The sequence below is a fragment of the Phascolarctos cinereus genome, unplaced genomic scaffold, assembly GCF_003287225.1.
Source record: "Phascolarctos cinereus isolate Bilbo 61053 unplaced genomic scaffold, phaCin_HiC Scaffold_1;HRSCAF=81, whole genome shotgun sequence".
NCBI lineage: Eukaryota > Metazoa > Chordata > Mammalia > Diprotodontia > Phascolarctidae > Phascolarctos > Phascolarctos cinereus.
The window spans coordinates 165198602-165225686 of NW_027555514.1; positions in this window are offsets into that span (position 1 = coordinate 165198602).

Below are 27085 nucleotides of genomic sequence, written 5' to 3' on the forward strand. Positions count from 1 at the left end.
ACATTTTATAAATGTCAATATGCAGCTTTCAGGGATCTTTATGTATGGATCAGTGACCCTCATTTCTACTTGGGTTTGTACCACTGCCATAGGAAAAGCACTTTGCTGGGATGACACAACTACTGGTGATTTCTCTCCCATTGCTGAAAAGTTGCATTCTAGATTGTTAATATTTACATTTGGGGGAGTTATTAACTATTTGATTTCGAACAGTAAGGATTAATAATCTCTTTCTCTCTCTCTCTCTCTCTGTCTCTCTCTCTCTCTCTCTCTGTCCACCCGCACTCTCAATCTGTTTCCCTCCTCTCTTCTCTTCTCTAATTTTCTCTTCTCTTTTCTCTTCTTCTTCATTGTCATCCTCCTCCTCTTCTTGTACTTCTCTTTCTATCTCTGTCTCTTTCTCAGGAAGGGGAGCAGGGACTTCATTTTTGTTATTCTATTCCAGTGCCTTTCTCTCTTGGACTTAAAATTGTGAAGTGGGAACAAAAAAACCAACCAAACAAACAAACAAAAAAACCTGAGACCCATAGAGGTTAAAGGTAAAGGAGTGTCCTTCTTGAGGCTTTTATTACCTGTTATAAGAGGAACAGTAAGAAGAAATCTAACCTGCTGCTTGCACTAAGGAGCTCACATAGGTCTCAACAAATGCTCTGGCCCCTTGTTCTTGGACAGAAGCTGGACAACTGGTAAGCAGCAGGTAATAATAGCCTTAAGAAGGACACTCCTTTACCTTGCTGAATGAATATCTGCATTGTGAGTGGAAGCCGCATATTGTGAAAGTAGATGGTACAGGAGAAAGAATGTTGATTTTTGAGTCATAGGACTGTGTTCAAACATTGCCTCTGATGCTTACTAGTCATGTGACCTTGCAAAAATTATTTAGCCTCTTTGGGTCTCTGTTTTTCTTGTTTGTTTTTTTTTCATTTGTAAAATAAAGGGGAAGGATTTGATGGACTTCAAAGTCCCTTCTAGGTCTCAATCCAGATCCAGAAGCACAAGGATCATATACTAACCTAGGAACTCAGTGGCTCTGACAGTGTTCAGGATTCACAGAGATATAGACCAGGGTGCATCTAGAAGGTAGGACTCTACCTATACCCGCGTATTTGGAAATCCACTTAGGGATACCCAAGCATTATCCAGATATTCCTTCCCTCTAGAAATCTTTAGTGAGTTCAATCATGACAACATTCCTTTCCTACATGTAACTTTGATTGTAACCAGTGATGCTTGGTACAATAATATATTTCAATGATCTGCTAAAATATCCTACTGCCTTTTCTAGTGGCATTGTTGTATGAGAAGGTGGGGGTGGGGTGGGGAAGATGGCCTTAAAATAGACAGGGAGAACTACTGAACTGTTGCATTGCATCCAGAAGAATTGGTAATGGATAGATAGATAGTTTACTTTTTCATTGTAACACTAAAGAATAAAGAACACAGCTTTTGAAAATGGCTTCAAATTAGCTAGGATTTCGTATTTAGGTAACCTTAGAAAACTGTTTGACTTAGAATCTCAGCTAAAATGAAACTGATAAATTAGTTCTAGTGTTACTGCATCAAAATATTCAGCATGAGTATTGTTTTTTTTTTTTATAGCAGTATGCATGGTTTCAGGGAGGGGAGCAATTATCCAACAAGATCTGACCCTTATGCTAACTCCCTAGGCAATGGTGTTAAATTTGAAATTAAATGAGGGTCCTTCATTACCTAACAGGTTCAAGAAGAAGGCACTGATTCACCATACAACACCAAAAATAAAAGACCTTGGCTCCTGGCAAGGGCCCTTCATCTGGGTGAATCAGGTTGGAACGTGACAAAGGCCTTTTTACAAGGCTAGGTTTTTATAATGCAAGTTATACTTTCCCCATGTAATTACTGATGTTGTTCCTGGGTGAATTTGAAGACATTGAAAAGAAAATGAATTAGACACTACATCTCCCTATTGCAAGTTATATAGGATAGAAGTGTTATTATTTACATCACGTAAGCTTCAAATGTAATTTTTGGATCAATGCTCCCTTTTCTTATTTTCACTTTTGTCCATCCTCTCTTCATTTGACCTGCCTAATATTCTCTTCAAATATCCCTGTGTAGGCTGCAGTTTTTGAATTTATTGTTCAACACCACCAGCACCATTTTATTTAAACTTTCCATTTTGAAGTTGTCGCCATTTGTCTACTCTGAATATGAAAATTGCTATCTCAAATGTTTATGCACATCTGAATCTTAACTCAGAAATTGCTGAATCCGTCTTGAAAGGGCAGCTTTAAAGCTTTTGCCAACTACCTTGGGAAGACAAAACAGCATAACACTGATATTTTCTAGCTCAGAGTTCAGAAAACATAGAATCAGGTGGTTATAATATGTGTCCAGGGATTCGCTGATATGGAACCTAAAGGATAATATTTCTTGGCATTTAAAAACTGTTATGTATTCATTCAAAAAGCATTTATTGAGTGTATGACAGTACAGAGTAGAATTCTAAGGACTGTATATAAGACAAAGATGAAGAAGGCACTTTCCTTATCTTCACAAATTTTTTAATGTAGTAAGAAAAATACATTTGTGATTTCACCATTTCCCTCCATTCATACAGTTTGACCATACTCTCTCATACTCCAAAATTCCTATTCATGTTGCTGCATATACAAAGACTGCCTCTAGGTCTTTTGTATATTTTATAAACACCTAGATCATTAGTGAACATCAGTTATTCATCAACCAGGTGCATAAGCATTTTTTCAATGATCCATTTCCTCAGTTATACTCCTTTGACCCTGGTTCTCAAAGAATTTGTAAGCTGCACATAATTTCTGGAAGTTTCTACTGTGCTAGAAAGACTTTGAATATGATCATATAAATAGAATTCTCTGCTAAAAGTATGAAGAGAATCATCAGAGATGGGTCATTTAAATTCTTTGGCTATGACAAACTGTGAAATAAGGAAAAACACAATGCAAAACATTATGCAGTCCTGTTATAGCATCTCTTGCTCCTCCAGTAATAATGGCAAGATAGTAGAAAAGGAGGGAGAAAGATTATTGGCAGTCATAGACTTGGCAAATAGATGGCATAGTGGATAAAGTGCAGGGCCTGGAGTCAGAAAGACCTGAGTTCAAATATAGCCTCAGACACTTTATTAGCTTCATAACTCTGGGCAAGTCACTTAACCCTGTTGCCTCAGTTTCCTCAACTATAAAATTAACTGGAGAAGGAAGTGGTAAAATACTCCGGTATCTTTGCCAAGAAAACCCCAAATGGGGTCAAGAAGAGTTGGACATGTCTGAATAAGAAAAATTTTTAGATTACCCATATATGTTAACTTTGGTATTCATAGGATATTCATCATTGACACGAGTAGAACACCCCTAGGGATATGAATCAGTAGTCCCGCCATTCTGACAATAAACTGAACTAGAAGACAGACAAAAAAAAACAAAGCAACTAAACTGAATATTGCCTCATAGATTTTCCTTGCAGAGACAAAGAGTCAGTATTGGAGTTATTGCATATCCTAAGGTTACCTATGTTTTACTGTAGTACTAATCAAAAAAAAAAAACATTCATAGAACAACTACCATAAAGCCAAATGTAGTTTATAAGGCAATATCTGTCACAGAAGCTGAGGAAAAGAAATGTTTTGAAAAACTTGATATGACCCTTTATATTAAAGAAACTCAGTGACTTCAATGAAAATGTGATCATAAAAAAAGGAACACTGAAAAAGAAGTTTAAAAAAATAAGACTGAGGAATGATAAGAATTAGTACATTGAAGAAGTCAACATTTTGTAGTCTATTCAAATAGCTTACATCAATGGGTCAAGGATACTTCATTCAAGAAAAGAATTTGAAGGTCTGCACTTGGTGAGCACTGAAGGACATTACATGGAAAAAAAAGACATTTATTACACTGATTACCAATCTGTGAGCCATTTCTCAATCTTATATTTATATAGAATTAGGCCATCACCTTGAAAAAGCAACAATCAATATCAATATCAATCTAAAAGAAAGACCAAAAGTGAAAGATATGGTATGCATTTGGAATTACTAGATGCTGACCTATCTAAATAAGTTATTGAGATGGAAAAATGGGAAATGCATTTTTAAAAAAAGCACCAACAGGAATCAACACAGACTAACACTGTTTCCTTAGAAGCTTAGCTGATGTTAATCATTCATAGCAAAGAGGAGGCCACAAAAGCCTGGCAACTATCACTGGCAGTAAATAATTGTTTTCTTTGCTAAACGAAGAGTAGACAGGGACAATACCAATTTATGATATACATTCATTTGTAAAATTTTATAGTGGATGATAGTTGAAGATTATGGGTAATATGACCTCATAAAAATGGTGGAGAGAAAAAAATATTTCCAAATTTTTGTCGGAAAGTTCATTTCATCCAGTTGTACTTAATTGAATTTAGGCAGAAAACTGTAAGTACAGCAAAGAAACAAAAAATGAAAAAAATAAAGATCTGCTAACATTATTTTAACCAACTTTTGTACATCATTAAAAATGGAACTACCACCACCACATAGAGCCATCTGTGCTTTAACAATACATATCACAGAGAGCTAGAGGAATAGGGAAAAAATAGCAATAAATAAAATGAAGAAGCAAATGGTCTTGAGTCTAGACCAGTAGTCAGGAAAATATGAACACCTTTTAAAAACCATTCTTAACTCCCAGGCTCACAAAAACAGGTTGTTGGGTGAGATTTAGCCTTCAGTCTTGACAAACACTATTATACATCAACTAGACACAGAGACACTCAAGTTTGTACTGAAAGACCAATTTCAAACTATTTAAAAGAGGAGAAGTTAAAAGCCTGGAAAAAAAACAATAGATTTATTATTCTTCAAAAAAAGACAACTAAGAAAATATTTCAGACTAAACTCAAATGTCTTCTTTTCCATCCCTACAAAATCTTTATAAGAATAATTTAAAAGTATATTAAAAATCCTAGATGGAGGTATGAGAAGAAGATAAATAGTCTTGTCTAAACAGTCATGTAGAGAAAACTTCATCTTTGTGTTAATACAAAAGATTAAATATATATTTAATATTTCACATGATTATTTGTTAGCTAAACAAATTGCATTTGATTCAGCAGAGCAAAATGCCTTCTCTAGGTTTTCCTGCAAGAAAGCATCATATGTACATGCATAGGTATGTATATGTGTGTATCTATGTGTATACCACACATGTAGGTATCACATGAGAATCCTTGAAAAAATGTAACAGAGACAGCTTTGATGACCATTTAATGAGTAATATCAAGAGGGTGGATAAAATAGGGAGCCATTAGCTACTAAATGTGTTTGCCACTGTCACAAAAGATACCCTGTACAGAATCCAAATCAATGAGGTATTTCCTACAAATAATGATGTCCTCTAGATTCTCCTGTTTACAGATGGTATAATGCTGATTACAACAAACTGCAAAAATTTGAAAACCTCTCTAAATACATCCATAATAATCTGAAATAATTAAAATTAAACATTGGCATCAACAGAAATACCAATAGCAATATTTTATTGAACAATTCATGCTATGAAAACCCATATAGCTAGTCCATCAGCAAACATATTTTGGACAGACACTACATGTGGTCAACTAACTTGGCTAAGAGTTCAATAAGATCAGGAGAGAAGCCTAGATTGCATTTTTAAGGCATAGTTTCATGCTCTTAATAAGCCAAAGCTTCTTTCTGAAACAAAATCTCCTTTTTTAACATCAATATCCTTTCTACAAAGCTACACAGCTGAGAGTTATGAAAAGCCACAGTCTCTGGAAGATGTTAAGTTATAAATAACTCAAAGTACAATGGAAAGTTGCATGGTTGGACTGAATAGGTTACTAGATATTATGAACAAAGTATTACTCAGAAGAAGAAGAAAACCTTCAGGGACATATGTGACTATGAGAAGATATAGTCCAGCTACATAAGAAGAGTAAATAGGAATAAAGTGACCATTGGACTATTTGGGCGCTTGACTGGCCTTCATGTGCTATAAGGAGAAATAAAAAAGATGCCCTCATTATTTTGTGTAAACCCTCTGTGGAAACATTAGGGGATGGCATGTTGAAAAGTCACTCAGAATGAAGAAGCATGGGTAGTCTGCACACTTTGTAGGAGTTCCCACAGTAATGAGATCACATATTTGTCAAAGCATTGAAGTATCTATCTGTCTTGCCACTTCCTGGGCATAAGTCATTTTTGAAAATATTATGCAACCTTCTTGCATGCACTATGTTTCTCTCCATTGATCTCTAAATCAAAGTATGGAATATTCCAATTTTTTTTAAAAAATCATTACTGGAGAATTACTTGAAAAAAAATTGGAAGTTTAGATGAGAATACAACTTAATAATACTGAAAAAAATTAAAGACACAATTTCTCACTCATTCCTATTTGTTTTCTGCCTTCTATTTAATTCTGAATTTAGTTTGTTATCTATCTGTACTACCAGTCCTACATATATGTACTGCTATATCAACTCAACAGACTAGTCATCCAATTTTATGTTATATTCTGTGCAAAAGATATTTTTAAAAGTCCGCCTGTACCCTTCACTTATTTTTCTTAAGGATAACCTCGATATGTACGAAGTTAATGTCTGAAAATTTTATAAAACTAAGAAGGTTGGTATTTGGTAAACAGTTTTTTCTATTCTTTTTCCTTGTCTATACTTTCCCACCCATCTTTTGGTATATTTCCCTCCCTATGATATCCTTTAAATAGTCTCCACAATTCTTTCAATATTCCTTTGTGTGTACTTAATCTGGTACAGCTTCTCTTCCTAACTTCATCTTCTCAAATGTCATTTTAATTTCTACATATAGCACTTTGCAAAGTGGGGTGAAAGGGAAGCTTTTGCTGAACGGGTTTGTCTTTTAACCATTTGTGTGTCCCATAGTATTTCCTGCCCAAAATTGCTCACCACTACAAAGGAGCATTGCAAAATGCGGTTGATAGAGTCAGCCAATTTATGATGAAATGAATGTCCAGAGGTCTCACAGATTATTTGTTTTTTGAACAATCAGACTGAGCAGACACAGAAGAAGAGATAGGAAATATATATACATTAGAAAACACAGTATGCCAATCACCAAATCTGACCTCACTACCATGACAACCTGTTGCATCAATTGCCAACATGTATCAACTACTTTGAACCTCAAGTATGAAAAAAATCCTCCAAGAAGTGTTTCTTGTCATTAGGTGGCAGATAGAATAAAAAAAAAATAGAGGGGATAGAGATTTATTCCAACTGATATTAGCACTAATCCAGAAGTTGTTTTGTATTCTTAATCCTACAAACAATAGCAGGAATGAACATTAGAGGGTATACAGAGAGCCTGACATGCTACTATGTATTGCTATGCTCTATAGTTTCTGATTAAGTGTCTCATTTTGATACTAAAGTAAGAAAGTTAAAAAGTGTGTTTGGGAACATGGAATACATTGATCTATCTACTTCTTATACCTGTCTTAAGTGTCTACTATCATAAAATACTGAAATGGAGGTAGGTGATGAAGACTTTAACTTTATGGCTTTTATGAGGCCAAGATCTACAAGTCTGGGAAGTCATGTATCAAAAATGTGTGTCCTTAACGAGAAATCATTAAATGTCTCCATTCCTGCTTTGTTTGGGATACATCGTTCTGGGATTCAAGACTTGAAGACTCAAGGGAAAATAACTAGTTATCACAAACTTTAAGAATTTAGAGTGTTTCAAATATTTGTATTCCCATACCTTACCCTCTGAGAAAAAGGGCTTAGTTATCCTTCCACCTTATAGTCATAACTAGGAAAACTGTGATGGTGGGTAGAGTGAGCCATGTAGTACAAGACCTATTTGTAGTTGGAAGTATGCCTAGAATGAGGGATTCCAACTCAGAGTCTGGAATTGTAATTATACTGCATAACCATTATATGGGAGGGGTGACTTGGTAGTAAAAAGCATGCATGTTTGTATAATCCTAACATAATATCCAAACCTGAAAATACAGAAAATAGTCCTGAAGTAGGCCTCATTGTTCCAATCTAGTAGGAATGTTGAGGATAGAAACATTTCAGAACAGCAAGAGAAGATGGGCTATATCAGGCAGAGTGAGTATCAGGAGGCAAAGGGAATACCACCTGCATTAGCTACACTAAGTATATCTAAATACCTCAGGAATACATAAAGGACCAAGGACTTCAGTGTGGTGATTTAATTATCTATTTTCCTTAATAATTCATTTCAAATGTCCAAAGAATACATAGAATCATAATTATAGAGCTAGAAGGGATTTAAAATGTCATCTAGTCTAAAGATGACCTCATCATATAGATGGGATTATCTTATAAATGAGAAAACTAAGGCCCTGAGAGGTTTGTAATTTATCCAAGGTCATATAGGTAGTAAGCATTAGAAATGAGACTTGAACTCAGCTCCTTTGATTTCAGAGCCAGTGTTCTTCTAAACGTAAAAATCAGAGAAATAAATATTTTTTCTTAAGTTTATTTATTTATTATTGTGTAAATAGTGTTAGGAAGAACAAAAACTATCCATGATTCTATCCAAGTCTGAGAAAAAAAAATAATGCAAAGGGGAAGGGCAGATTCTAGCAAGTGACCACATTAAACTTCTATCCAAAATTACATGAAACCATTAATAACTCTTTTTTCTGTGTAGCCATTTAGCCATATTCTACCTATCATCAACTCTCTCTCCCCCTGATCTATCTCCCCCATCTCTCCATCTAGTCCACAAGAATAACACGAGGGTCTTTTGTCATTTTCTCTGCTGAAAGCTAAGAAAAACTGAAATTAAAGCATTCAGATAATCTACCAGGCTAATAACCCAGTCAATGGAGGAAAAGCATGATGTTGTTATGCTGCCTCCCACTATAGGATCATTACTTCCTTTTCAAGATATTCATTAACCATCTTATTAAAATGTAGCCTAGGATTTTGCTATGATAAAATCAAGTTAATTAACCCATGGTTTGGGGGCTCTTATTTTCTTCTCTTCTGAAAATTGAGACAGTACTTATTCTTTTGTAGTGATTTTTCATCTTTCTGTCATCTTTTGGAGATCACCAAAAATGGATCACAATCATAACTGCAAAATGATTCAATAGTCAGCTATGTCATTCATCTGGGCCTGGAGAAAAATACCTCAAAAGTAGTTAAGTATTTTTCCCCCTAATCTCCCTATTTATCTTGGGTTTCAGGTCTATATTTAAAATTCTATTCTGTCCTTTCCATTTCAAAAATCATTCTCATTGGAAGAAAAAGCAGAAGAAAATAAATTTTTGTTCTTCAATCTCTCTTGATCTATTTGCTTCTTTCCTACTGCCTAAAAATGTATCTATATCTCCCCACTCATTAAAAAATATCATATCATCCTATTATCTCCATCTGCTAGTTATCATCCAATTTCTCTCCTCCATTTCTTATCCAAAGTCTTTGAAGTAGTCAACTATACTTGGTGCCTCTACTTCCTCTCCTTTCATTCAATTCAAAACCCTTCACAATAGGGCTTCTCACAACATCAATTTCCATCTGAAACTACTAAAGATCTCTTAATTTCCAAACTAAAGAATGCCTTTCAGTTATCCTTCCTGACATCTCTGCAACATTTGACAGTGGTGATCACTTTCTCTGAGATCCTTCTCTCTAGTTTTTTGTGGCACTACTTTCTCCTGATTCTTCTCTTATTCTGTGACCACTGCCTCCTAATTTCCTTTATTTGTTTTTCATTCATATATCACATCCATTAATGTGGGTTTCCCCAAGGGACTGTGCAGGACTCTCTTCTTCTTTCCCTCATTTGGTAATCTCATAAGTTACTATGGGTTCAATTATCATTTCTATGATGATTCCCAGATCTTTATACCTTGCAATAGTCTCCCCAGAGTTATGGTATCATATTTCCAACTTCCTTTAGACTTCTCACACTGTATATCTTCTAGTTATCTCAAACTCATTATATTGAATAAATTAATAAAATGATCCATAAATATTCATTAAATTATTACCCTTTGCTCCACACTGTGCTAGGTACTAGGGATATAAGTACAAGGAATGAAACAATCTCTATTCTCAGGGAACTTACTTTCTAAAGGGGAATATGACATATATATGTGTATATATATATATATATATATATACATATATATGTATATATATGTATATATATATATATACACACACATACACACATATATATATGTACACATATACACACACACACTTACATATACACATATGTATATATACACACATATATTATACATATATAAACACATACATAAGCAGTTTTAATATAGAGTGAACAATATAAATATATACAGTAATTAAATACAAGGTAATTTGGTAGGAAGGGAACTAGAAATTGGGAGAATTGGGGGAGAAGCTTCATGTAGAAAATGGTGCTTGAGCTGCATCTTAAAGCATGTCTTTGGGACAGAGAAGAGGGTGGAGGACATTTCAGTCATGAGAGATGCCCAATGTGGAGGCACAAAGATAAGATATGAAACTCCATTTGTTAGGAACAGGGAACAGATCTGTTTCACTAAATTAAAGAGTTCAGGTGGGGATTAATACCAATAAGATTGGAAAGATAAGCTGGGGACAGGTTATGAAGGACTTTAAAAGCTAAACAGAGTAGTTTATATCTTATCTTAGTAGTAATAGTAAATAACTTGAATTGAATGAGTAGACTTGCAGTGATGTTAAACTCAAATAGAAATGATCCTTCCAAGTCACATATTGACTTAGAAAACTATATATTAACATTATTTTCATATTATATTTTTATTTATTTTGTTAAACATTTCCTAAATATGTTTTAACTTGAGAATTTATCTAAGTGGACCCCAGAACTTGACACTTCTGTAGTAGAGGAGTTAAGTGGTCAAATCTGCTTTTAAGAGAAATAATTTTGGCAATATTGTTTAAGATCTACTGGAGTAGTAATAGACTTGAAATAGAAAGCCCAATTAGATGACTATTTTGATAATCTAGCTTAGAGATGATGAGTTTGAACTAAGGTGGAAGCTGTGTGAATGCAGATGAGTCAGAAGAGAGAAATGTGAAGGGACAGTCAGATATGGCAAGTGGATATGTAGGGAATGTGGGATGAGAAGGAGAGAGGAGTTGAGGATGACATTGAGGTTACAAGTCTGGAAGAATGTAAGGGTGAAGGTACCTTAGAAATAAAGAAGTTTGAAGAAAGGGAAAGTTTAGAGGGAAAAATAACAAGTTCAAATTTTGGCATGTTGAGTTTCCAATGTATCTAGGATATCCAGTTTGAAATATCTCACAGGAATGAAGTTCAGCATAGATACTGTGAGACTAGAGATGCCCAAACCCCCAAAATACATGTCCTAAAAGATTTAGTGTGGTTTTATGCTATTAAATCTTAAGCACTAAGCTTTAAATCACTAAGACTACTGGAAGACCATATGTAGTCATTTGCATAGAGATAATAGTTAAACCCTGCAGACTTGATGAGATTACCGAGAAAGAGTTTATAGAGGGAAAAAAGTATAGGAGCTATGATAGACACTTGGGAAGCACCCATAATTGGGGGAGTGATACAGATAATAAGCCAGAAATGTGTGTATTATTACTTAGTTATTTACATATTGTTCCCACCATTAGAAAGTGACCTCCTTGAAGGCTGAGACTGATTTTGTCTGTCTTTTTAACCTTAGCACTTAGCACAGTACCTCACATAAGTCATAGTCAACTCCTAATAAATGTCTGGTGACTGATTGAGAAACCATTCCCCCCAACACAACTTCTTTTTTATCTTCTTTTTTCTTTTAATATACCTGGAAATTCCATTTTTATTGTCTTTTTCATTATGTGCCAACCAAAATTCATTGTCCTTCTAAAAATTGAATTATTTTGAATAAGAAATGTCTTCTTTTTGAGTACCATATTCCAATCTATAATGACATCTTTAAGGTACACACAAACACACACACACACACACACACACACACACATATAAACATATATACATATATTTTAGAGATAGATTCTCTTTCCCAAATATATATGTATATGTGTATATCTGCACATACATACACATGTACATATACATATATGCATAGTGTGTATGTGTGTGTGTGTGTGTGTATATATATATATATATGTATGTATATATATATATATGTATATATATATATATATATATGTTTGTGTATATCAGGTAAATAAAAGACAATCTCAGAGGAGGATACTCTGGTAGAACCACTAGTGTGCCTCCTTTAGACAATGAGATTTGAGTTGGGTTTTGAAGGAGGCCAGGAAAACTAAAAAGCAGATGTGAGGTGGTTAAATATTTAGGCATGGTAGACATCTCACGTGAAGACAGAGAGATGGGCAATAGAGTATGGTGTGAGAAACAGCAAGGAGGCCCATATAGTTAAATCATAGAATATGTGGGTGAGATTAAAGAATAAGAAGCCTGGGAAGGTCAGGATATGAAGAGCTATAAATACCACCAGAGGACTCCATAGTTTATCCTGGAAATAATAGAGAGCCACTAGAATTCATTGATCTATGGGGATGGCATAAGACTTATGTCCTAGGAAAGTTACTTTTTAAAGCTGAATGGAAAATAGATTGGAGTGAGTAGAGAATTGATCCAAGAATGCCAATTAGATAACTATTGGAATAAATTACATGAGAAGTTATCATGATTTCATCTAGAGTGATGGCTGTGAGAATTGAAAGAAAGGAACATCTATGAGATATGTTGTGAATGGAGAAACAGCAAAATTTTCTAATGGCTTGGGCATATGAGGTGAATGAGAGTGAGGAGTTGAAATACTGAGGTTGTAAGCTTAGGTAAATGAAAGTAAGGTGGTGTCCTTAACAATAATAGTGAATTGGGGAAGAGGGGAAGGTTTTGAGAAAAAGACTAAATAAGAAAAATCTAATTGTACTATTCTCTTCTCAAAAATTGTCAGTGGATACCTGTTTGATCAACGATAGAATACAAACTCCATTATTTGCCATCCAAAGCTTTTTACAAGCTGGTTCTAAATATATATGTGCATGTGTTTATTTTTCTTTTTTTTTCCTCACTCATCCATGCCACTCTCCTCCAGAACAATAAAACAATTAAAAAGCTCTCACAATCGGCACTTGTAGTGAAGTTAAAAACAAATTTTCATATTGGCTAATTCCAATATGCATATCTCACTCTGTGTTTTAAGTCCTTCATTTCTCTGGCAGATGTGGGTGTCTAGTCTACCTTTTCAAATTTACTTCACATTGCTACCATTCACATAATCTTCATATCAACTATACTGTCATAATTTCTTTTACACATACAGAATATGCCATTTTCTGCCTTCACATTTTTGCAAGACCAGTCTCCTATGTTTGTAATCCTTCATCACTTTCACCTATTAGAATTCCTAGCTTCTTTCTAATCTTAAGTCAGGTGCCATCTCCTATGAAAGAGGTCTATCCTGTTCCCCTTAGCTATTAGTTTCTTTCCTTCCTGAAGTCACTTCATTTAAAATTGTTCATTTTATTTTTAATTTATGGAATAAAACAAGCATTTCCATAACACTATAATAAAAGATGATTGCACATGAAACTGCAAATCTATCATGTATATGCTATTCCTTTTAAATATATAATAAAATTATCATGTATTTTTTCTTCTCCCCTACCCCACCCTAGAGATAGCTACCATAAGACACAAATATGTACATATATGTTTGTGTGTATGCAACATATAGATGCACACATACTCTTTTTTAATCAGTTCTTTCTCTGGATGCAGATAGCATCTTCCTTCACATGTCTTTTGTAGTTCATCGGGGTGTTTATAAGTCAAAATGAATTATTTGGTCAATTATTCTTAAAATAACATTGCTGTTACTGCATACAATGTTCTCTCTTTTTTTTGCTCATTTTGCTCTTCATTTTTTCATACAAGTCTATCCATATTTTTCTAAGATCATCAGGCTCATTATTTCTCACAAGCGCAGTAGTATTCCATCATAACCATAATTATAATAATCCTGAAAATGGTTTATAATTTTAAAAATATTAATATTTTGTTATATCACATTTATTTAAAAAAATATATATTCCAGCCTGCCTCTAAAAAGCGAGTCAACCCTCCTAACAAAGATACAGAAAATGGGAGAAAGCAGTTTTGCAAACTCACTAACCAATCAACATATCCACCATATCTGACAGTATATATATATATATATATATATATATATATATATGTGTGTGTGTGTGTGTGTGTGTATGTGTGTGCATGTGTGTGTGTATATATATATACACATATATATACATATATATATATACATATATATACATATATATATACATATATATATACATATGTGAATATATATATATATATATATATATATATATATATATATATATATTATATATATATATATATATAATATATACACACACACACACATATATGTATATGTGTATGTGTGTGTGTGTATAATGTTCCACTGCCATAGACTCCCTTTGGAAAGAGACAAGAGACAGAGAGAGAGACTGAGAGACAGACACACACAGACACACACAAACACACACATATATACACACAAGATCAAATTGGGGGGAAAGGAGGAGAGAGAGGGAGAAAATAAAGGAGAGAAAGAGAATTCATTTTTTTTTCCCAACTCTTCTTTAGGGACAAAGTTTGGTCATTATATTTACATATCAGTTTAACTTTATTAATTCATAGACTTTATTTTTACCTATCTATTTATAAGTTGTATTCACCCAAGAATACAAACTCTTTGAGGCCAAGGCCTACAACTGAGTATTTTATTTTTTCTTCACATATATCTCCATTGCCAAGGGAAATGTTTTGAGTATTCTAAGTACTTAATGTATGCTTTTGGATTTCACTGGAATTGGATTCTCTTGTCTATTTCCCATGTTTTCCAGTGTTTGCTGCCACATTCTTTAATTCAAACCATGTTTTACTTGACTTTTCATACCATTACCTGGGCCCATTCAATTTAAATACTTGTTAGGACCAGGTTTTTTTTCTTCCAATATAACCAAAATTATCAAATCAAAAGGTCACTTTGGATAAATTCTTTTGAGGTTAAGAAGTCTCCATCACCCTGTCTTTTGGATCGTTAAGGCATGTTTTGTTCCAGCTAAAGATTAAGTTGCTTGTGCCATCGTTGTACAGGACTTCCAGTTAGATGGGGCTGTGTAAATTCGAACCTTGGGTCCCCTCAAGCCTGGGTGGATTCTAACCTTAGTAGGTATTCCTTTATAAGTTAAATTGCTGCCAAGACCATTGACACCTCTAGATGCTGTTAAGTTTCCTAACACTGCCTACAATCTCTTTAGCATTTACGACTACAAAAAAGAAAACAACATTGAATCCTACTGAGATAAGGTAGAGAAAAAGCTGTTCTTGCCAATCTCCTAGGAATTAATGTAGGAACATGTCCTGCAGTACCCTCTCTAGGGCTTTTTTCAGAATACTTTTAAATGAATTCAAGCAACTAGACAACGGGAAAATAATCCTCACCTGCACCTGTTCTTTTTTAAACCCTCAAAAATATAAGAAATTATGTTTAACTCCATCTGTGTGGCTTTTTAGAACAAGAGCTACTGAGTTCCCTGCATATCCTTATGCTGTGGTTCTCATTTTTATAACTGTATGAAGATGAAATCAAGCAATAGGGAATTTAGTTTATAGAATGATTGGCAAAATGTACTTACAGGAGAGGGCTGAACTATAGAATAATCTTTTGGAAAAAGGGGGTAGGGAGGAATAAAATTGAAAGCTTCATTGTTTGAGAATATGTAAAATTCAGCTGAAAAGGAGAAAAGAAGAAAAACTACTGAGAAGAATTGAAGAAAATACACACTTTTCATTTCTTTTTGTAATACATCATCATTTAAAATTTTATTAAACTTTTAAAAAGTAGGATTTTTCTAGGGACTACAGATTGTGCTTGCCTGAAATGCTGGTCCAGGTATGTTTAATTTATAGGACTTTCTTGAAGAAAGACCCTAAATTTCAAATAAATACAACTATTATTTAGCAATGAGTTGTACACATTGCTGATTACTTGGTGGTAGACATCATTTTCAGGTTCCTGACCATACAGTTATGTAGATTAGCTCATGATCCTGTATGGACACACTTCACTAGTTCTTTATTTACTTATGCATGTTTCCTAGAGACTTACAACCTACCCATAGACCTTTTAGATGAGAACATTTAATTATTTGCTCCAACTCAGGGAAACTATGAAATCACAAGCACAGAGAGGAAAGGACAACTCATTTTAAAGTTGCTATTTTTATCAGTTTGAGAGATGATGTGATTTCCCAACACTGAAAGGAGAAAATTGAAAACTTCTAATTAACAAGGCAGTCATGTCTTTTTTTCCTCTCACAATATGATACTACCATTTGATTTGCAAAGCTGTGAATTCCCAGATTTGGCAACCAATAATAAATGCACATCCCAAAAAAGTAGACTTCAGGCAATATACAAATAATTTTGGAATTAGTCACTGTTTCACATGATCCATATCAGTGATTTCCTTCATTAGTATAAACACACACACACACACACACACACACACACACACAGAGAAACAGACAGATTAGAATACTAAGATACTAGAGCCAGAGGGACTATTAGAGGTTATCTAGCCAAACTCCCTCCTTCTACAGATGAAGAAAAGGAGGCCCAGAGTTTAAGCGACTTACCCAAGTTCAATCAGGTGATCAGGTAACAATTAACTGAATACACTGCCTTCTATTGCCACACAGGTAATGCAATATTATGTTGTTAATAATACTGTGTTGCTGCTTTTGTTGTTGTTTTTGGAAACGCTACTGTCATCATCAAAAATATGATTAATGGACCACTTACCTAATACTAGGAAGTCAATTATTACTAATAAAGATGCATATGAAGGAAAAGTAACTATAAGGATAAAGTGCCTACCTTATAAAAACAAACAGAACAATTGAGATTATTGTGGCAGGAAAAAATGAGCTAGGTTCTTGAACCCTTTCTAATGAATCAGTCATTCATTCAGCTGTTGTAGCATAGGGCCAGGAACCTTCAAATTTTGCTATCAAATAACATATCACAAGCATGCATAGCATTCAGACAGAAAGACATGTGAATGTGTGTGTGTGTGTGTGTGTGTGTGTGTGTGTGTGTGTTTAGCTGTTTTCAATCATGTCTAATTCTTTTTGACAGCTTTTGGGGTTTTCTTGGCAAAGATACTGGAGTGGTTTCCATTTCCTTCTTCAGCTCATTTTATAGATAAGAAAACTGAGGCCAACAGAGTTAAATGAATTTCCCAGGGTCTCAAAGCTAGTAAGTGTCTGAGGCTGGATATGAACTCAGGTCTTCCTCACTTCAAGCCCAGTACTCTGTCATACTACCTAGATGTTCTTTATAGTACAATGAACAAAAATGGAATTTCTAAAGTTTTTCATGGGGAAATAATCCTGGGTTCGCAAAGGCCACATGTATATGCATTGAAATTGGGCATATTCCATAGTCATGTCCAAATTTCCCAAAACAAGGAATAATTTTCATATGGTTTCATTTTATAGCAGCCTTGGTCATATGATTGTTTCTCCATCAATTTCGGGTTCCTGACTGTACAATTATGGAGATTAACTCATGATCCTCTATGAGCACATTTCACTAGTCATGAGAGGTTGGCTCCGAATATATCACCTGGGCCAGATGGAACAAAATTGTGCTAAGTTTCCCACCTGTAGTTCTTTATCATTTGAGTGCTGTATGATGGACATAAACATAACTTATGTTTATGCTTCATGGCTCTCTTTTTGTGTGATTCTAATTCTGTGGTTTTAAAGGGCTATTACTCAGAGGAACTTTGCAAAAATGTTAGGTCTTAAAAAGGACACTTCAACGACTATTGGAAATATTGGTGTGGGGGAGGTAAGTATTTTAAAGATAATCCAAACCCACTTTGTAAAAGGATTAATAACCATTAAAATGCAAAGGGAAATAGGTTTGAAAACAAAACAAACAAAATAATCTTACAAAATTACTGACAAATCATTTATTTTTTAAGCTACCTGATTAATCCTCTAAAGAAAAGAAAACAAATATCTTCAGAGGAACTTGGTAGTTAAGAGTGGAGGGGTTGTTACTAATCTCTTTATGTTGTAACATAGGCTTTTTAAAGTTTGAAAAACCATCAAGAAGATAGGATATTGAAAAAAAAATCTAATGACTATTGTTATGAAGAAAAATGGTGATAATGGCAAGACTACAAATCCTAGAATATTGATGATTGAGGGTAGGGAGGAGCAACTCTTATGAATGAAACTCATTGTTTTCTTAAATGATATACTAAAACCATTAATAGAAATCCATCTATGACTATAAAGAGCTGACTATTTCATTGAACTTCAAAACATTTACCAATCAAAAATGAGTTTTTGGTTTTTAACTTTTAGTTATCTTGGAAGTCTTGTCTTCCTTGAGGTCATAATCAATAATTATAAGTATGTTGTTAGACTGAGAAACAAAATGGTTCCAGAAATGCAGAAATTCCAAAATGGAGATGGAATGCTTTAAAATAACTTTGTGCTATACCTCATATAATGAAAAGTTACTAAATCTATCTTATTTAGAGATAAGGAGAAACATACATCCTGACATGGGTTTGGGATTCACCTTATTTAAACAACATTGAAACTATATAATCAGGATTTGATTTGAAAAAAAAAAAGGTTCACGAAAGGTACTTTTAAGATTCAATACGATGATGGTCCAGGGAACCAAGCTGAGAGAGTAGAGGATAAAACTCACCTGAACTCTCCCACCTTTCTCCTCCAAACTTTAAAATAATCCCTCAAATCTAGTTTTGGAACCATAGAGCCAAAAAAAGATAGTGATGAAACAATTTTCCAGCCCAAAGCTGCTTAAGAGTTTGACAGAAAAGGTGTATCACACTGGGTTGGTGTCTGCCCCAAAGCACAGTACAGGCCAAAGCAAGCAAAGCCAGTAGCAGGCCTTTGAAGTGGGAGCAGCAGCAGCAGTAGTAGCAGCAGCAACTTTGAAAGCTCTTGTCCCATAGATGGTAAAAGGAGTCAGATAATTGATTAGAAAGAGATTAAAAGGACCCTTTCCTGGCACTAGTTGCAGGACTACATTGCATTGCCCATACACAATTCCAAGTCGCAGTTCCAGGATGAAGAAGACTAAAGCTTGGGGCTGCAGCAGCAGAGGATGTCCTGATCACAGTCCCAGGGTGGGAAAGTGTGCTTGTGGTCACTCGCAAAGTAGCAGGGGTCTGTGTCTCAGCTGCAAGGCTGACAGGAGTACTAGGGCTTCTGGCTGCAGGAGAGCAGGAGCCTTGGTCACAGTTCCAGGACCAAGAGGAGCACTAGGACTTGCAGCTACAGGGCAACAAGATCCCTTCCTGTATAAAAAGTAGAGCACAGGCCAGCAGAGCAGTGAGCACACCACTCCTTATATCATACCACCTTGAAAGCACTGAAAACTTACAGACCCCAAGAAATATCTAGCAAAATAACAGCATGAAAAACTTGAAGGTTGGGACATTGCCCTTCTATCCCAGGAGCAGAGCCCAAATTTAACATAAAATCAAAATCAAGAAATAGACTGGGAAAAAATAGAAAACAAACAAAAAGAACCTGATCATAGAAAGTTACTCTGGTGACAGGAGCAGGACAAAAACTCAGAATACAATGATGTCAAAAAAGGTATAAGCAAAGCCTCCAAGGAAAAAGAAAAAAACAAATTGAATAAGCCCAATAAGAATTCTTTGAAGATTAAAATGGGTTTTAGAAATCAAATAAGAAAAGTAGATGAATTGAGGAAAGAAATGAGAGTGATGCAAGGAATTGTGTAAAGAGAGTCAACGGCTTGATAAAAGCTGCACAAAAATACTAAAGAAAATAACACATTAAAAAACAGAATTGGACAAATGGTAAAAGAAGATCAAAAATTCACTGAAGAGAAGAACTTCTTACAAAGCAGAATTGGCCACATGAAAAAAAGAAATACAAAATTTCACTGAAGAAAATAGTTACTGTCGGAGAAGATGTTGAAAAATTGGAACACTGATGCACTGTTGGTGGAGTTGTGAACTGATCCAACCATTTTGGAGAGCAGTTTGGAACTCTACCTGAAGGACTATAAAATTGTGCTTACCCTTTGAGCCAACAACACTAATACCAGGTCTATATCCCAAACAGAACACGAAAAAGGGAAAAGGGCCCACATGCACAAAAATATTTATAGCAGCTCTTTTTGTGATGGCCAAGAATTGGAAATTGAGGGGATGCCCATCAACTGGGGAATGGCTGAACAAGTTATGGTATATGAATGTAATGGAATACTATTTCCATAAGAAATGGTAAGCAGGAGGAGTTCACAAAAATCTGAAAAGATTTACATTAACTGATGTTGAGTGAAGTGAGCAGAACCAGGAGAACATTATAACACAGTAACAGCAACTTTGTGTGAGGACCAAATTTGATAGATTTAGCTCTTTTCAGCAATGTAATGATCTAAGACAATTCCAGTGGACTCATGATGGAAAATGCTATCCACATCCACAGAAAGAAAGTACTATAGAGTCGGAATGCAGATTGAAGCATACTAATTTTTTTCTCTTTTTTTCTTTCTTATGTTTTTTTTCCCTTTTGTTCTAATTCTTCTTTTACAATATGACTAATATGGAAATATTTATAATATAAGGGTGTGTGTAGAGCCTATAGATAAAGAAATCATATGGGATTTAATAAGGTTAAACTGTTTACATTCTTATATGTGAAGATGATACTTGTAACTCCAAAGAACTTTATCATTATTAGAGGAGTCAGAAGGAGTATACCTACATAGGCTCTTAGGGAGGGGGAAGGGGATGAAGGAGGAAAATTTAGAATTCAAACTCTTTTAAAAGTGAATGATGAAAAGTAAAAATAAATAAAGTTTTAAAAATTAAAAAAAGAAAATACTTTAAAAGTCAAATTGAAAAATGGAAAGAAAGTGCAAAAGCACACAGAAGATAATTATCCCTTAAGAATTAGAGTTATGCCAGTGGAAGCTCAAGACTCCCTGAGACATAAAGACACAATCAAAGAAAATTGAAAGAGTGAAACAAAATAGAAGAAAATATGAAATATCCAAGTGTAAAAACAATTGATTCAGAAAATAGGTTGAAAAGAGATAATTTGAGAATTATAGGATTACCTGAAAGCCATGATTTTAAACAACAACCCTAGAAATCATATTTCAAGAGATTATCAAGGACAACAGCTCTGATATTCTACAACAAGAGGGTAAAATAGAAATTAAAAAATCCACCAATCAGCTCTTGAAAGAGATCCCAAAATGAAAACTCCCAGGAATATAATAACCAAATTTCAGAGCTCCCAGCTCAAAAAGAAAATATTCCATGCATCCAGAAAGAATCATTTTAAACATCATGGAGCCATAGTCAAGATCACACAAGATTTAGCTGCTTCCATATACAGGGAGAAGAGGGCTTACAATATGATAATCTGAAAGGCAAAGGAACTAGGATTGCCAATAAGAATAAACTATTCAGTAAAACTGAGTATAATCTTTCAAGGGAAAAAATAGATATTTAATGATATAGAGTACTTTTAATCCTTCCTCAAGAAAATACCAAAACTGGATAGAAAACTGGACTCTCAAATATAAGACTCAAGACAAGCATATAAAGGTACATATGAAAGAGAAATCATATGGAATTTAATAAGGTTAAACTGTTTACATTCTTATATGTGAAGATGATACTTGTAACTCCAAAGAACTTTATCATTATTAGAGGAGTCAGAAGGAGTATACCTACATAGAGAGCGCCTGTGTTAGTTGACTATGATCGGATGATTTCAAAAATAAAATAAAATTTAGAGGTGAGAAAGGGGGAAGCATTGGGAGACGAGGGGGAAGTATGAGAAGAATACAGAAAATTATTTCATATAAAAGAGGTGTGAAAAGAAGAGCATTTACAATGGATGAGAAACAGGTATTAGGGTGGTAGGCAATCTTTGATCTTTACTCTTATAGGAATTGGCTCAAAGAGTGAACAAAGTACACACTCAATTGAGTACTGAAATTGGTCTTATGCTACATGGAAGTAGTGGAGGATATCAACTTACGCTTCTCAGACCTAGATAAATCTAACCATTAAATACATTAAAAAAAAAAGTTAAGGAGATGAATAAAATCTCAGAAAAGTTAGATAATAAACCTTTGGAGAAAATTGAATTAAAATAGAAAAAAATAAGCATATCTTTTTCTTCAGCTTTTCATAGCACCTTCACAAAATCTGGATATGTATTTGGGTGTTCAAAAAAAACTAACAATTTCAGGAAAGCAGAAATATCAATTAGATCCTTTTTAGACTGTGATGCAATAAAAATTACCTTCAATAAAGGGTTGTGGGAACAAAAATTTTAAAGTAATTGGAAATTTAATAACTTTATCCTGAAAATTGAATGGGTAAAAAAATAAATATTAATAAATAATAAGTAATTTCATTAAAGAAAATGAAAAAGGTGAGACAATATGCCAATAGTTATGGGATATAGCCAAACTAGTTCTTAGGGGAAAATTTACTTCTCTGAATCATTATATCAATAAAATAAAGAACAGATCAATGGATTGGACATGTAATTTAATTTAAAAAATAAAGCTAGAAAAAGAATAAATTAAATAAACACCAAATTGGAAAGCCTGAGAGTTTAATATAATTAAAAGTAAGAAAATCGCTGAACTAATAAATAAAATTAGGAGTTGATTTTATGAAAAAAAATATGTATTACACAAACTATTAATTCATTTTATTTTAAAAGAGAAAGAAGAAAATCAATTTACTTGTATCAAAAGTGACAAAAAGGTGAATTCACCACCAATGAAGATGAAATTGAAGTAATTCTTAGGACTTCTTTTACCCACTTGTACACCAACACATCTAATAATTTAAGTGAAATCAGAGAATATTTATAAAAATATAAAATACCCAGACTGTCAGAAAAGAAATGAGGATACTTAACTATATCTTATAAAAAGGAATTTAACATCCATCAATGAGCTCTCTATGAAAAAAAATCACCCAGGCCAGATGGATTTGCAAGTGAATTCTGTCAAACATTTAGAGAATAATGAATTTCAATGCTTTATAAACTATTTGGAAAAATAGGCAAAGAAGTTCTACCCAATTCCTTTCATGGCACAAATATGGTGCTGATACTTAAACCAGGAAAAGCAAAAACAGAAAGAAAATTGTAAACAAATTTGCTTAATGAATATAGATTCAAAAATTTTAAATAAAATACTATGAAGGAGATCATAGCAATATAACATAAAGATCATACATTATGACCAGGTGGGATTTATACCAGGAATGCAGAGATGGTTCAATATTAGTAAAATTATCAGTACAATTGGACATATAAATAACAAAATCAACAGTAATCATATGATTAATAGATATAAGAAAAGCTTTTGACAAAAAAAACCACTCAATCCTATTAAAAACACTACAAAGCACAAAAATAAATGCAGCTTTACTTAATATAGTAAGTATTATCTATCTAAAATGATCAGCAAGCATTATCTGTAATGGAAGTAAACTAAAAGCCTTCCCAATTAGGTCTGGGTGAAGTAAATACACCCTATTACTGCCATTATTCAATATTTTACTAGAAATGTACTGGAAATGCTAGTTATAGCAATAAAAGAACCAAAAAAAATTGTAGGAATAGAAAAAAATAGTCAGTGAGAAAACAAAACTGCCATTCTTTGCAGATGAAATCATGGTATACTTAGAGAACCCTAAAGAGTCAACTAAAAAAGAAAATTAGTTGAAATAATTAACAATTTCAGAAAGCTGCAGGATATGCAATAAACCCAAATAAAGTGTTTTTAATTTCTACCAACAAAGTCTATCATCAAGATATAAAAAGAAAAATTCCATTTAAAATAACTGTAGATAATATAAAATACTATTAAGACAAACCCAGGAATTATATGAACACAATTACAAAATGTTTTTCACACAAATAAAAGTAGCTCTAAACAACTGGAGACATACTAATTGCTTAGATTGAACCAATATAATAAAAATGGTAATTCTACCTACATTAATTTGCTTATTCATTGACATATCAATCAAACTACCAAAAAATTATAGAGCTAGGGAAAATCATAACAAAATTCATCTGTAAAAATATATCAAGAGAATAATAAAAAAAAATGTAAAGTGACCTAGACATACCAGATCTCAAACTGTATCACAAAGCAGTAATTATTAAAACAACCTGATATTGGCTAAGAAATAGAGTAATGGATAGGTGGAAAGATTAAGTACACCATAGATGGTAAGAAAAGACTAAAGTAATCAAATGTATGATAAATGCAAAAATACAAGCTTTTAGGTTAAGAACACACTATGTAACAAAAACTACTTGGAAAAATTGAAACCAGTTTGACAGAAATTATGTATAGACCAACATTTCACACAATATATCATGATTTAGACATAAAATGGTGCAAAGGATAGGAGAGGGTAACAATCTGGAGCTAATTTTTTAGTAGGCTCAACTACCTTCCCCAGCAGCATGACTTGCTCTCTAGATATGCCTTCTTTCCCTCTAGAAGAGTCTTTCCCCTCAAACCAAACCTGGCAAAGATGGGAATCCTCTCCTACCCCTCCCTCTTCCACATAAAGGCCCGGTCAGGTAGCTATCCACTACTGTGACTCATTCTTTATGCACACACACACACACACACACACACACAAACAATATATATCTGTGTCTATACCTATATATACACTTAGAAGTATTCTTTTATAAGTATTACCCTAGGAAGATGAAACCTAACCATTAACTCTCTTCTATAGTTCTGAGTTCCTGAACCAGAGACCAAACTCTGGAAATTACCAATTTTAAATACATATCTGCTTCCTCCTATGGTACACAGCCCAATCACATGATCTCAATCAAATTCTATAATACATATATGGCAATGTCAGTAGTTAACAAGTTTATCATAATTGTTGGTTTAAAAGAAAAATTAAATGATTAAACCAAGAAAAGTTTTAAAAAAAAGTTCTTTTGAGAGCTATCAAGGAAAAACAGTACACTCTCTACTCTGGCTCCCTGACTCCCAGGAGATGATTGCCTGCTAACTCAATGATTATTGAATCACTACCTATAGCAATCATATTATGAGAAACCCAGACACAGTGTTCACTCTTCACTTTTAGTTCTCCTTCCTGTGTGGTCCACCATTACATTAGTCTGCTTCATCTCCATACCAACTGCTTGGCTCCTGTGAAGTTACCTTTACCCTCTCACATTCTTCATTTTCTTTCTGTCTCTCTGTCAGTCTCTGTCTCTCTGTCTCTGTCTCTGTCTCTCTGTCTCTGTCTCTGTCTCTCTCTCTCTCACTCTCTCTCTCTCTGTGTCTTTCTCTGCTACTCTAATATAATCTGTGTCCCACACAGCAAACATCTTATTCTCCAAATTGCTTGGGATAAGAGGAGCTAGCTTATCAATGAAAAGTCAGTCTTCATCACTGCTTAGTGAAGTATACTCCATAGGTTTCACAGAGAAGGAGGAGGATCTCTGCCAATCCATCAGTCATTCATATCTTGAATCTTTATCTCCTTGGCAATATCTAGAAATGTATGGCCAATACAGCATTAAAAAAGTAGACACTAAAATTAATGTGGTAGTATGAATCCTTCCCTATATCTCTATCTCTCTTTATAAACTTATTTCTGTTTTCTCTTTTATATTTTAGCATTTCTTTGATCTTTTTTTCTTTTCTTCTTTTTGCATCTTTAGCACTACCCAGTAACTAACTTCCCCTTGATATAATTCTCCTCCTACCACAATAAAAGCCTTCTCTTATGACAAAGAAGTACAGTCAAACGATGAAAATTTATATAATTTCCAGTTTAAAAATTCAAGCTTTCATTCTGAGTCTCTACTCCAGGGGTGGGGAAACTGTGGCCTCAAGGCCACATATGGCCTTCTAGGTCCTTGGATGTGTCATTTTGACTGAATCCAAACTTCACAGAACAAATCATTTTATTAAGATTTGTTCTGTGAAGTTTGAATTATATCAAAGGGCAGCACTTGAGGACCTAGAGGGCCACATGTTCCCCACCCCTGATCTAGTCCATCATCTGTCTGTCAACAGGTGATGAACATTCTTTTCTGGAGTAGACATAGAGCATTGATCAAAGTTTGCAGAATAAGCCCCAGTGTGGCCTTAATCAGATTAAAATGCAATTGGGATTTAAAAAAAAATAACATACTATACAACACAGAAAATGTTAATTTATAGTTTTGTAAGTCAAAAATATGTAGCCTGACAGGATTTTTTTCTATTTGAGTTTGACACCACTGTTTTAAAGGATTTTTCAAAGTAGTTTTCTTTTACATTACTGTAGTTATTTTATAAATTGTTCTGATTCTATTCACTTTATTATGGATCAATTCATGCAAGTCTTCTGATTATTCCTAAATCTTCCCTTTTGGTAATTTCATACAAAATATTATGTTTTCCACCACATTCATATGATGTAATTTATTCCATCATAACCCAAATTGATATGCTCCCACTTTTTTCCTACTATTTGGAATCAACAGAAAGTGCTACTGTAAATATTTTATATACAATTCCTTTATTTGTGCCTTTGACTTTTTTATGGAATCTGTGCAATATTACTATTTCTGGGTAAAAGGGTTAGGTTTAGTCATAGCTTAGTGGCTTTTGGGGTACAATTCCAAATCTGTTTCCAGAATAGTTGGAATAATCCATTTCTCCACCAAAAGTTCATTAGTGTGCTTATCCTCTCATACACTCTCAAAATAATCCATTTATCTTACCTTTGGTAATGAGGAAAAAGTGAAGTGAAAAATAAGAATTGTTTTGAATTGCATTCTCTTATTTTTAGTAATTTTGGAATATTTTTTCCCCTTATGGTGGTGGATTATTTGCAATTTTTTGACAACTTTC